Source organism: Anthonomus grandis, chromosome 8, assembly GCF_022605725.1.
Source record: "Anthonomus grandis grandis chromosome 8, icAntGran1.3, whole genome shotgun sequence".
Lineage (NCBI taxonomy): Eukaryota > Metazoa > Arthropoda > Insecta > Coleoptera > Curculionidae > Anthonomus > Anthonomus grandis.
The window spans coordinates 10410039-10422777 of NC_065553.1; the positions used below are offsets into that span (position 1 = coordinate 10410039).

Sequence of the window (12739 nt, forward strand, 5' to 3'; positions counted from 1 at the left end):
CAGCTATGGCATGGTCCGGTAAGTTTAGACCCAAACCTTGAGGACGCCAGGTGAATAGGTTTCAGTCGAACCATTTTACAACTGCCATTGTACTATAAATAACTAAAAATTTTTTAGTTCTCTATCAAATGTAACTTTGAATTGCAATTTTTCATCAATATTCTAGGAACGTAAATTTTTTGATGAAGCATTACATCAGTGAGTTTTTCTGTGGTTAAACACTGACCTATGAAAAGAGATATGCCTACAAGTATCAATTAATTTCAGTACAACGCTGCCACCAATATCAAGGGTATCAGGTAAAAGTACTAAGCTGGATTCAGCTCCCATGCTTTTTTCTTCAAACATGTGCTGATCCAGAGGAATGCCTTGATGACTAATCCTAACAAATACTTTCAATCCCACTGGGTGTTGGCTTAACCCTAACAAATTGTCTCAATCTAATCTTCCAGTAAAGTTCGAACATATTCTAGATATGTCTTTTTAATATGGTTTATCATTGGCCGTATTTTCCAATATCTGTCATCTTTTTATTTCACGGTGTCTTCATCATTAAAAGTGTATTCGCAAAAAAAATTATTTCTCAAATTATCAGCAAAAATGATTAATTGGTTCCCTAGTATCGAGCCTCTAGAACATCCCAATTCTCTTATTTTCGCTGTTTATTTCCTAATAAATAAAAGAAAACTTGTAGTTGACAAGTAGATGTTCAAAATGCTTGTCGTGAACATCTTAGGAACATCAATAAATAGTTCTACTATTTTTATCAACTATTATTAATTACTATTCATTTCAGGTGTGAACGAACTTGTATATAAGACTTATGAAATATTCTGATAAGAAAAAAATTAATGGCACATCGGTAGATCGTGCTGGACATTTCATTGATCCTCGCCTCTCTGTCCACCAATTTGGAAATATTCGGTTAAAGTATTGCTGAATATACATATATATTTGCAGAAACGTGGGGTTCGCTAAATCGGGATATGAATATGTCAAAGTTGCTTTCTTTTTTCATTGTCAATCAAAAAAGGACCTATAATTTTAACTCCAATAATTTCTACTCAAACACTTACCCTTTTGGGGCATTATGACCTTGCATATAGTGAGGATTTTTCCTACACAACTAACGATGACTTTTATCGGTTAGCATGAAGAATTAAGGTGTACTCACCAAAAATAAAACAGTTCATGATAAGAACAGTTTACATGTTTTAATTAGGACACATTGCCACTCAACCTTGATGCAATTCCTTCATAAAAATACATTCTCCTATTAAAATAGTCTTTCATAAGCATTTGATATTTAAGTGATCGATGAATAGCTAACATCGAACATTGTAGAACAATTAAGTTTCAATAATCATTACATTGGTAGCTCTTTTTTTTAATACATATAAGCCTGCGAAACTACTTTTCTATATTATATATCGTTCCTTCGAATAAAAGAAGCAAATTGAATCTCTCTATAAGCTTTTAATTTAATTTAATAATCTATAACTGTAGCGCTATTATTTTATGCATTTAAGTTTATTTAACTTTTTTTTCACCTACTAAAATTCAAACAATTGTAATAATGAAAACTATCATGTGGTCTTAATAAATTTATTTTTTCTGTTGCAATAAATAAAAAAAACAAATACTATTCTAAATACAGGTAAACTTTGGTCTACACCTAGCTATGTGCAGAGTGTTCTATGCATTTAAATTATGCATTATACATATATATCATACCATTTTTAACTGAAGGCCTTCATCATATCCCAATGTTCATTACAATAAACTTAAATCCAGTTTGCGATCTTATAAGTAATTTTTATAAAAAAATAAATTTTTAGATGCTGATTATACTGCCATAAATAATATATTGCTAAATTACTACAAATCGAAATATCTAATATGGTTTTTAAAGAACCTATTGATCAAAGAAAAAAACTCATAAAAAATAGAAAATATACCAAAACCCAAATAATTATAATCATTTTTCCCAATTAGGAAGGCGTTTAAAAATCATATTAAAGTTGATTTTAAACAGTATATTGACTCGGTATTTCGTTGTTTTTTGAAACAACAAACAAAAATTGTCAATAACTACCCAATAAAATGACCTATAATAGCCAAAAAGCTACTTAACGTAATGAAAATTGAGCTTTTTTCTCAATATTTTCACAGTATATTTGAAAAAAACTTAACACACTTTCAGGTAAAACCAATTTCATGCTGTAATAGTTTCACCATATCAAATATTTCAAAAATCAGTAGGTATAATAATGGCTTTATGCCTACTAAACTCAAGTAAAAGTGTCCTACTCCTGACAGACTACCTGACTCATTTTTAAAACTGGTTGAATAAATGTCCAAGATTTATTTTATTTTTTTTCTTTTTATCATATATAATAAATGTATTTTGACAAGAACATATCCTAAACTATGAAAAATGGCTCAAATCGTTCCAGTATATAAATCTGGTAAAAAAATCTATATTATTTATAATTACATACCCATATTACTGCTAAATCATTTTTGTAAAATTTTTTGACTACTTATTTTTGAATAATTTTTCTTTGATATTAAACTTACAATCGATCAAAATCAACATAGCTTTTTTAGAGACTGCTCGGTTCTTACTAATATATTGCCGTACATTCAAAAGATTAACGAGGAAGTCTACAGGTTTGTACTGTGTATACTGATTTTACCAAAGCCTTTAATAAGGTTCATCATCCGACTTTGTTAACTAAACTTGAGAATTCTTGAGACTTTTGAGAATCTATCTTGAGGGGAGAAGTCAATTTGTGGTAATTAATGACACAAGATTTAAACATGCGGATCATAGATCAGGAGTGCCTGAAGGCTCACACCTGGGTCCGTTACTCTTTAATATTTTTATATGCAGATGATTTAAAAGTAATTTATAACTCTTCGTAACAATTCGGAGTTTGACAAATTGTAAAACGCCTTGAATACATTTTCTGAGTATTGCGCAACAAAAATAGGTTCTTTCTTAACCTACGTGAATTTCATATTATAATGATTTAAAAAAAAATTATTGAAACCACCCCATATGATGTGCAACTCTTAAATTTCAAATTTAATATGTTAATACCATCAAAAATCTAGGTGTAACCCTTGATAGCAAATTAACGTTTAATGAGAACTTAGAAATAATTTTTCTAAGAGTGATTTAATATGTATTTGATACATATAAGGAAAAAATTAAAGCTTTATTAATTAAGGTAAGACGCATGGTAATACTTTAGGTATATCTTACTAGAAATATAGACTACTTGCTAGACTATTGATTTTTCTTTGTATACTTTGTGCCGTTCAGTAATTGAACATCTGCGCCTGCCTGTTGAGTGACCCGTTACTTTAAATAAATAAATAAAATAGAAAAGTTGATATTAACTATTGTGACATGACAAACCTCGTATATAAGGGTTATGAACAAATGCTTAACAAAAAATACAAATTGATATATCCGATCATGTATAAATTTGCCCTCATTTATTCCAATGTACATTATATAACATCTATCTTTTTAAACTGATAAAGCACTTAAAACTGACCCAATTTTCTCTGCTGAGAACCCAAAACCTCGCAAATTTCAAAATTCTATCTGGCGCATATGCAATTTTCAAAAGCAAACAAAAGTGTGGTCCGTACTTGATTACGATCACATTTCCCAGCCCATTAATTGGACCACGTCGAATACATCCAGATAATCTCGTGATTCAGTTTGCGTTGTTATATTTTACATTTCATTTTACTTTGATTCAAAACGCGATGGAATAGTTTGCTGATTAAAGGATTTTTAGGCAATTAGAGGATCTTTTTGAGAAGATAATTCTTAGGCGAAGATATGACATTGTATAACATGAATGTTATTGTCTAGCAAATTCGTTTATTTAGTAGTAAATTTTACGTTGAAAAAATATTCATACAGATTTTTTGCTGCCTAGAAATTTCATAAAATTCTGATTAAAATTTATAAGCAGTATAATAATATAATATAAACTTTCGTAAATGCATCTTACTGCATATGAGACGCATTATTACACTCAATATCATTAATGATACCTGGAGCTCAAATGTGTTCAACTGCGTATATGCAGTTATATGCATATAAAAATATTAAAATAAAAAAAACGCTTTTTTTCTGTTTGCTCAACTTTTGTACAAACAAAATCCATACATTCAAAAGTTGATTGCCAGATTGTTTCCAAATCAATGGGACCATTACCAGGTAAATAGTTTTAAAATCATCTTTTTATATGCAGTTTAAAAATATATGAAAAGCATCATTTTGTCACTATCCGAGGTGATATGCTATTTGAATTTAGAAAATTAGGTATTAAAAAAAATTTACTATACTTTATACCGAACATATTATTTCAAAAGGATCTTTAATCCAAAGAATAATTTTAAATTATTAAGTTAAATAGGGCTACAGAACAAACATTACAAAGAACTAAATATTTTTATTTTAATAATTAATGTTTGGATGCTGCATTTTTAGTTACTAATGAGTCTTCTGTGAACAATGTCTAGTCAAAGTTTTTTTTGGTTAAGTTTGATCATACATAATTGCTATTGAATAATTCTGACTAAAAATTGGGAAAATATATTTAACTTTTTTATATCCCTCTTCTATTGCATTTTCTCATATGTACTGAATCATATTCATTCTTGTGACGTCTGAGTTATTGACCTTTTTACCTTTTATTAGTTTATTTCACTATTCCTAGTAGATCATTATATAATCGAAGATGAATTCAATTTACAACTTTTATTAAATATTTATTAATATTTAAGGCTTATTTTTTTGTTGCTTTTTATCTAAAAGTTAATAATATTTACTGGATTCATTCATAAAAGTCGATACTTTTAATACAAAACAAATTTAATAAATCTGAAAAATGTATATTCTTTTGAAAAAATGGAGAACATAAACATATTAAATAGACTAAATAGATATTAAATTAATTGGAATTAGCCAACGTAGAAATATACAGGTTGGGGAATTGAAGATTAAGCATTGTCTAAAATAATAAGAACACCTCTTCCTCTTATCGTTGAGCGGTTCGCTCCGGACTTCTAATAGTTACTTGCTATTTTTATTTTTTGCCTAATGACAATAATCATATTGGCATGGGTCTTATTTAATTTTCATTTTGTAATACAGAGCGTAATAAACACTTTGAGATTATGATTTTATGTGGATTGTACACTATATATTAGTGTAATTATACGAAGTACATTAGTGTAGTAATAAACTAAATTAATGTACCAAAATGTGTGCATTGTATATTTTACCTTTAAGCACCTCTCTATACGCAATGATCGATTCCCCAGCCTGTATAAAAACTATCCTATAAGGTATGTTATGTTAGCTGCACTGAGTTATGTCTGGGTACTATGACTATAAGGTTTTATATTACAATAATGCTTAATATAAATTTCGTGCTATAGATTGCTTAACCAGTACATTGCTCTATTTTACTCTCACTCAAGTATATATTTTAAATTCAATTAAAATATAAAAAAGATATATGGTATGACTTGCCACCTCCGTTTTTTTCGGATGCATACCATATTAAAAAAAAATAAGGCTAACGTTAAGGCATAATTATTGTTCTACTAATTTAAAATATCCTCTGTAAATATATATGTTTTCACATAGACAACTTGTAGTAGTTTTTTTTGCGCAAATGCAATAGTATAAGAAGCCTCCAAAATCTAAAGTGGTACATTAAAAAGAGGTTTTCCTTGGCTGCACTAGTTATATAATATATAATTTATAAGTAAACCGCACCGAGCAAGGTAAAAGGTATTAACAGGTTCCGTAGTGTAGCGGTTATCACGTCTGCTTTACACGCAGAAGGTCCCCGGTTCGATCCCGGGCGGAACCATACTTTTTGAAAAATTTTAAGTACATTTGCTAAAATTGCATAATATAGTAGTAAAGTAGATAAATATTAACTCCTTACATTATTACGATTCGTTATTTTCATAAATATTTCAACAGCTAAAAAATTTAAGAGAAAAGCTTTTAGTTTATAGCTTTTTTTTTAGCTCAACTTTTGTACAAACAAAATCGATACATTCAAAAGCTGATTGCCAGATTGTTCCCAAATCAATGGGACCATTCATTTACGAATAATGACCATCAATATCTACTCGGCGCCCTTATTGACAGTTTTTCAATTTTCTTCCATTAGGAAATTGCTTTAAGTACAATTTGAGGGGCCAGCTAAAAGTTTCGTTGGGCCGTAAAGTGACTCGAAGTGGTGTGAGGGCATTAAAAGGAAATTGCTTTAACTGCCAATAACTTTTATTAGATTCTTTTTTGGATAAACAGAATACAAATAAATATATAAAAAAATTTAACTTATGCTATAATTATTTTTAAATATTATTATTTTATGCTTTTTTTTAAATGTAAAATTTGGGTACGATGTAATAGTTTTTGTGATAAGTCTTGGTTCTCTATTCAAATTTTAATAATAAATTAATTAATAACTTATTTTTTCTTGGATAAATTTCTTTGCATTAACGTAAATCAAGTTTTGTACAGGATACAGTATAATATCAGAAACTATGTATATCTTAAAGTTAAAAACTTGTACATATATTATAAATATCATATAATACAGGCGTTCTTCAAAAAAAAATTTTTTTTCTAATACGAAAAAGAATTATAAAAAATATTCCATAGATCCTTACTTTACTAAGAAGATCCGTTCCTGAACTTTCCTTTCAGTAACAAAATAAAGAAACAAAAATAAGTTCGAAAGTTTTCTAAAAAAATTAAGCTGATTTGTTTTGATAATGAAAATATAATAAGAATTTAAAGGAAACGTCCTTAATGATGTTAATATTTTCAAATAAAATAATGTATTATTGTATCAAGCATTCAAGCAGAATTAAACTTGTAATCCTTGTTAGTCTTGTTATTTTCGATAGCCTAGTAGTCGTAAATAATTAAAGTGCTTTATTTTTAAAAAGGTGTATGTTTTTACTGACAAGGTATATCATTTTAATATACAGTCAGAATAGACAATTGCAACAAGAAAATTATAAAATAAGTAAGATATATTGCAAAGGGGACTTAGACGAACATATATTAAAATTATGAAGAACAAAGAATTTAAAATACAAATTAAGGATAAGGAAAAGAAAAAATAAGGATCATAAAAAGTTTCAAAATTACTCATAACAAAAGAAAAGTAAAGCATAGAAATAAACTGTTTTCTTGTGATTTGCCACAAACTCTCGTTGCTTTGTTTGTTTTTTCTTCGTCAGTTTAGTTTTTAGGTGTGAATACTGGAAGTGATATGTCTTGGTATAATCATGTAACCGAAATAGCTAAAGCAGCTTCTCAAAAACTTAAGGCTTTCTTTAAAATGAAAAGGCTGTATACACCGCAACAGCTTTTAATACTTTACAACGCTCAAATTCGTCTATCTCTTGAGTATTGCTCTCACACACTTGGAGCTCTGCACCCAAACACACTTTGAAGCTGCTTGATCGCATTCAGAAGAGTCCAAATATCTTATAGGAGATCCAGAGATAACTACTACCTTGGACAGTTTGGCGCATACAATGAGGGTGGAAGACTTCACCCTTTTTCATCGATACCATTACGGTAAATGGCAATCTTCGATACCTACGGTAAATCTTCCGAACTGGCCTATATCATTCCAGATTTGCAGACGTCTCAAACATCGCTATCGTTACTTTTTTTAATGGAGAAGTGCAAGTCTGTGAACATTACAACTTGTAAAACTTTAAGAAAATTATCCACAAAGACCTTCATAGCACTGGCGCTACTCGTGATACTCGAGTACCAAAAAGCTTGTGCCATGTTTTCCGTAAAAAAAAAAGATAAGAGCTTCTATAAAAAACCACTTATATATCCTCAAAGAAGTCTTGGTAAAATATTCTATATTCCGATATGGTTTGTTTAAAAGAAATTTCTAAACTAAAAACTTTACGAAAGAATGTTGTAAAAACTTTAACCAATCTTAACTGAAAGGGATATTTAAAAAAATTTAAAGCAAAAAGGAACAAACTCTCGTAAGTGGATATAGACAGACACCAAAAAAAAGAATTATAAGGGTATTCCTGGCGTCTATTTAAAGCAGTTTGCATTAGTAAACTGATGAACCACATGGTATATAAAGAGCTCCAGAATGAATAACAGAGCTGACACAGACTTCAGTTCCCATATACTAGAGAAATATTCGCTGGGATAGAACTCCACTACCTTGTGTTAGGCTAGGATCTGTAAAACTGTCGGTAGGCTCTGCTAAATCGCTACAATAGGGACAGTTAAATTTTACTATCAATAAGAGTCTACTGGACAAAAGAATCCTTCGAATATAGAAAAAAAAAGGAAGAAAACTATAGAAGCATCTGTTATGAAACAGGTTAAGGCACGTATGCTCTTTGTCTGTCTTACCAGATAATTACTGCATTGGGTCTTAACAGGCCATTTACACACCCTAGCAATTGTCGACAACATGAAGTATTGTTGGTAAGGTATTGTTGCGTATATAAGCGGTAGGTTTTGACTACAGATAAGTCTTGTATGTGATTTACCTAATTTATCTAACCTAGCATAGTTACATATAGTTCGCTTAGCGATATACTCAGACCGGAGTGGCTCATCTTTCTTTTGATAAACAGACAGAAAAAGCCTTATTAAATAAATTTGAATTTATAAAAACTTTCTGTGATGCAAAGTTTGCAGAAAATTGAAAGGTTTTATGAACACAATAAATTCTATTGCCTGTATTTATTACTGTATACACTTTGTTAAGTATGGCCATAAAAAAATTGGAAAGTATCTATACAAAACTAAAAATAAGAAAGCGAGAAGGCAATAAACACATCAGAAATACTGTACACATGATTGTAATATATTGCTGTAAATTGTATTTCTTATGGAATAAAATTACTTTTTCGCGAGTTTTAACAAACCTATAATATCAAACAACTACAAAGGTTCTGATCAAATATTTCGTGTTTCATATTTCGTTGTTTTGATTGACTTAAAGTATACAGTAAGATTTATAATTGCGTATAAAAAAAATCACCATAAAAACAACACTACAAATGAAACGTAATAATATGAAAGAACGTGAAGGTCGCACCCGCATTAAAGTGGTCTTTGAATTATTTTGCCGCCACAACTATTGTAATTCTTAAAGAAATAATAGCGTGATCTTGACGGAATATCTTGTAGATGAGATAATACGTGATGTTTTTTGTTCTAAAGGCATCAAGATCAAGGTTAATATGAGGGCATAAAGACTAAAATTATTAACCTTTTTTTCCTTGTATTAAGTAGAATCACAAAAATAATAGACGCGATGTTTTTGATAATGATTAATATAATAAAAAAGGGAGAGATTAAAAATTATCTAGCTTTATTAAAAAAAGAGGCAATCAATATTTGTATCGTTTGTAATGGGCTTATTAAAGCTTGAAAATCATTTCCGTATTTGGATTTTTAGTGCTCCCTTTATGTACATGAAATGGGCAGTAATGCACGAGAACTACGTATTACGAGAATAACATTTTGCAATGATTTTTGCATAAAAAGTATAATTATATAAAAATTAAATTAAAATAACCTACGTTGGAAGCACTTTGGTCTTGAATGGCCTTTATTTTTCCAGTATATTTTTTTATGTTTTTGTAGTAACTAGTTTCCGTTCGTTTTACTAATTTGAACTTAATTTTTACCCTTGACTATCATGTGTTCTCTGTTTTTTTTTGTTCTTTTTATTAGGGAATACACAAGTGACGCCTAATACGATGCCTAATATGGGCGAAACACGTGTAATCCTCTGACTTTAATTTAATAAACCGTGTGAGACCTGTGACTTAAGAGTCTATTTCATTACTATTTAAAGTAAGCCGGTCTCCTTGAGAAAAGATGAACTATTTCTTGGAACTTAGGTAGCCTGGTTGCTAGGTATATATTATATTAAAATGTTTTCACGAAAGTGTATCCAATATAATTTTCTCAGGGTTTCTCTTTCTGTAAATTATTCACTCAGAATTTATGGCGCATCCTTGTTCTTTAACGAGAATCTTCTAGACTTTCTGGGGTACTCTTTAGTTCCTTATAGGACTTTTTCCATAAAGCCTAATTATGTTCTGCTAAAAATCATATTTAAATAAATTACAATAATAGTCATATAAGTTTCAGCAATATGACTGAACCGTAATGGTATGTTCTTCAAGTAGTAAATGACAAAACACGAAATTATTGAATAATTACTTTAATTTATAATATTAAATTAAATGAAGATATTCTTAATTTTTGTAGACTCTAAAAGTCTTTATTAATTGTAGGAAAAAGAGGGGGTGACAGAACTGTCTTACGTCAATCCGCGTTAGGGTTCATCTACACGTCAAATAAATTAATATAAAGGAGAATTCACAATTGTTCTTGCGATACGCAAGAATCACTGCATTATGTCAATACTAACTGATAAAATTTCTAAAAAAGCACAAAAAAAGGATTTTTCTAAATGGTTTTTGTGTTGCTTTTGCTTAAGCTGCAACAAATAACGATGCATCAATTATGCAACAATGTAAATACTCGAAATAACCTTTTTACTTATTCATCATTATGTTACATCGCACCCACCTTTTTACCGTTAAGAACTATTACCAACTAGGCTTTACATGGTAAAACGATAATATTAGTTAGACTTTTTATGATAATTTGATATTAATCCACCAGAGACCCAGTAGCATTTTACCGATTACCGTAACATTTCATTAGAAATTCTTAGTACCTACCTTTGAATGGTTAATTAAATTCTAAAAAGATAACTGGAAAAATAATTATTTTATTATAATGTAGTTAATTATGGTCGCCCTTGACGGTGTTTTTATTTGTGCAGTTATAAACATACCATAAGCACTTGTCATACGGTTAATAGGTATTAGATAAATAATCAAGTGAGGACTGTATAATATTCATATAAAATTTCAATATTCATGTAATCATATTCTAACGAAAATCAGTTCTATCGACGATAATAAAAACCTAGAAAAAACTTGAGAAAATTTAAAGTATTAAAGGATTTTTAATTTATTTTTTTATTTAATGAATTAATTTCTACTTAGGTTTTCTTAGTAGACAGTACATTATAATCCAACTAATTCTCTTTCTTTTCAACAAAAAAAGCAATTAAATGAATTGCTAAATAACATAAAATAGTAATAAAAAACTGCATTCTTGTTGCAAAACCTACAACTCTGCTACAATATAAATAAAAAATAGTCAATCATATTCTTTCGGTTTATGCAACCTATTTTTAAACCACCAAAGCGACGAAAAATCATCAGTTATTTGTACTCGATATTTTGTAACCGCAAAATGTAATTTAGTTTGCAATTAAGCGTTTTTATGTGTTATGGTTGAATTATATGGCTGAAGAGTTTTGGGTTATATCAAATTTTATGTGATTCAACGTCCTTCAGTATTTCTTTAAAGTCCTAGTTTTTTTAAGGGCACTTAGAATAATTACTTTTATGACTTTGACATCGATTTTTTAGAAGAAAAATTGTTAAACCTTGTATAAAAATTCAATTAAATATATTCATTGTCTTACTTCAACAAACATTCAATAACTTACTCTACTGACCTAATGTTCGGTATACACGAAAAGTCCACTGGAGAAATTGCCCTTGGGAAAAATTACTTGAATTGGAATCCTGGGATCCATATACGCCTCTCCATTTTTCTTTTTTTCCCCAGACAAACTTTTAGAGAAAGAGAAAGTTATTTTCTCTTTGGGTATAATAATTTAGTATAGCTTTTATAGGCTAAAAAAGGGTAGATAGGGGTCATGACATATTATATATCTCTACTCTAAACTTATTACAGAATATTAAATTATTATTGAAATAATGACTTAGCAGGCTAGTGTAAGGCTTCATCTACAAATATTTTGAATTTTTTAGTGAATTTTACTCAATTATTCTTCTGAAAATATTACTATCATGATAATGATATACATTACGTTCATTAAGTAATTTATAATTTAAGAATAATTAAATGAGAGCCTGTTTGTAGTAATGCTCCAATACCTCGATTGTTATCTTTTTGTGAATTTATATCAATTTACATTTTTTGTGCAGGGTTTTAATCGTAATATATGACTCCAAATATAATTTTTTTCCTAACTTACATTTTTATTATTAATATGTAGATATGATAATTTTTTATTCAGACTTGATCTTGTTTAGTATTAAAATGTTTTTTTCTTCTGATCTTATGATGTTGATCAGCATTATAGTGTTAATCAGCAGATTCAATAACCAACGTCTCTGACCCATAAAAAAATTTAAACTAGTGCTTTTAAGAGTTGTACTTTAGCTAGCTTTAACTCGTTACCATTTTCTTAGCTGGATTGTAGCTTTAGTTCGCAATGACCTTACTGATGGAGTAGAAGATCCAAGTAAAAAAATTGTTACACTACCTCACAAATATCTTGTTGAAGTTAATTTTTAGAGCATATCTATGACGCATATTTTCAAAAGAGCTTATCTGTAGGTATAAGGAGTGCATCAGCTGTATAGCGGAAGTTGTAAAATATTATGCTACCGTTATCAATTCGCCCAGTCGACCAAAACCAATCGAGTATAATCACTTTATATATACAGTAGCAGTAAAAGTATACATGCTTGTCAGATGCTTTTATGGATTTTG

General features: G+C 29.2%; 1 non-coding gene across 1 annotated transcript; it reads left to right on the forward strand.

Moving 5' to 3' along the window:
* Nucleotides 1-5839: 5839 nt before the first annotated feature.
* Nucleotides 5840-5912, forward strand: Trnav-uac (transfer RNA valine (anticodon UAC)). Its single transcript has one exon. It is a non-coding gene; the product is annotated as a tRNA-Val (tRNA).
* Nucleotides 5913-12739: the final 6827 nt, after the last annotated feature.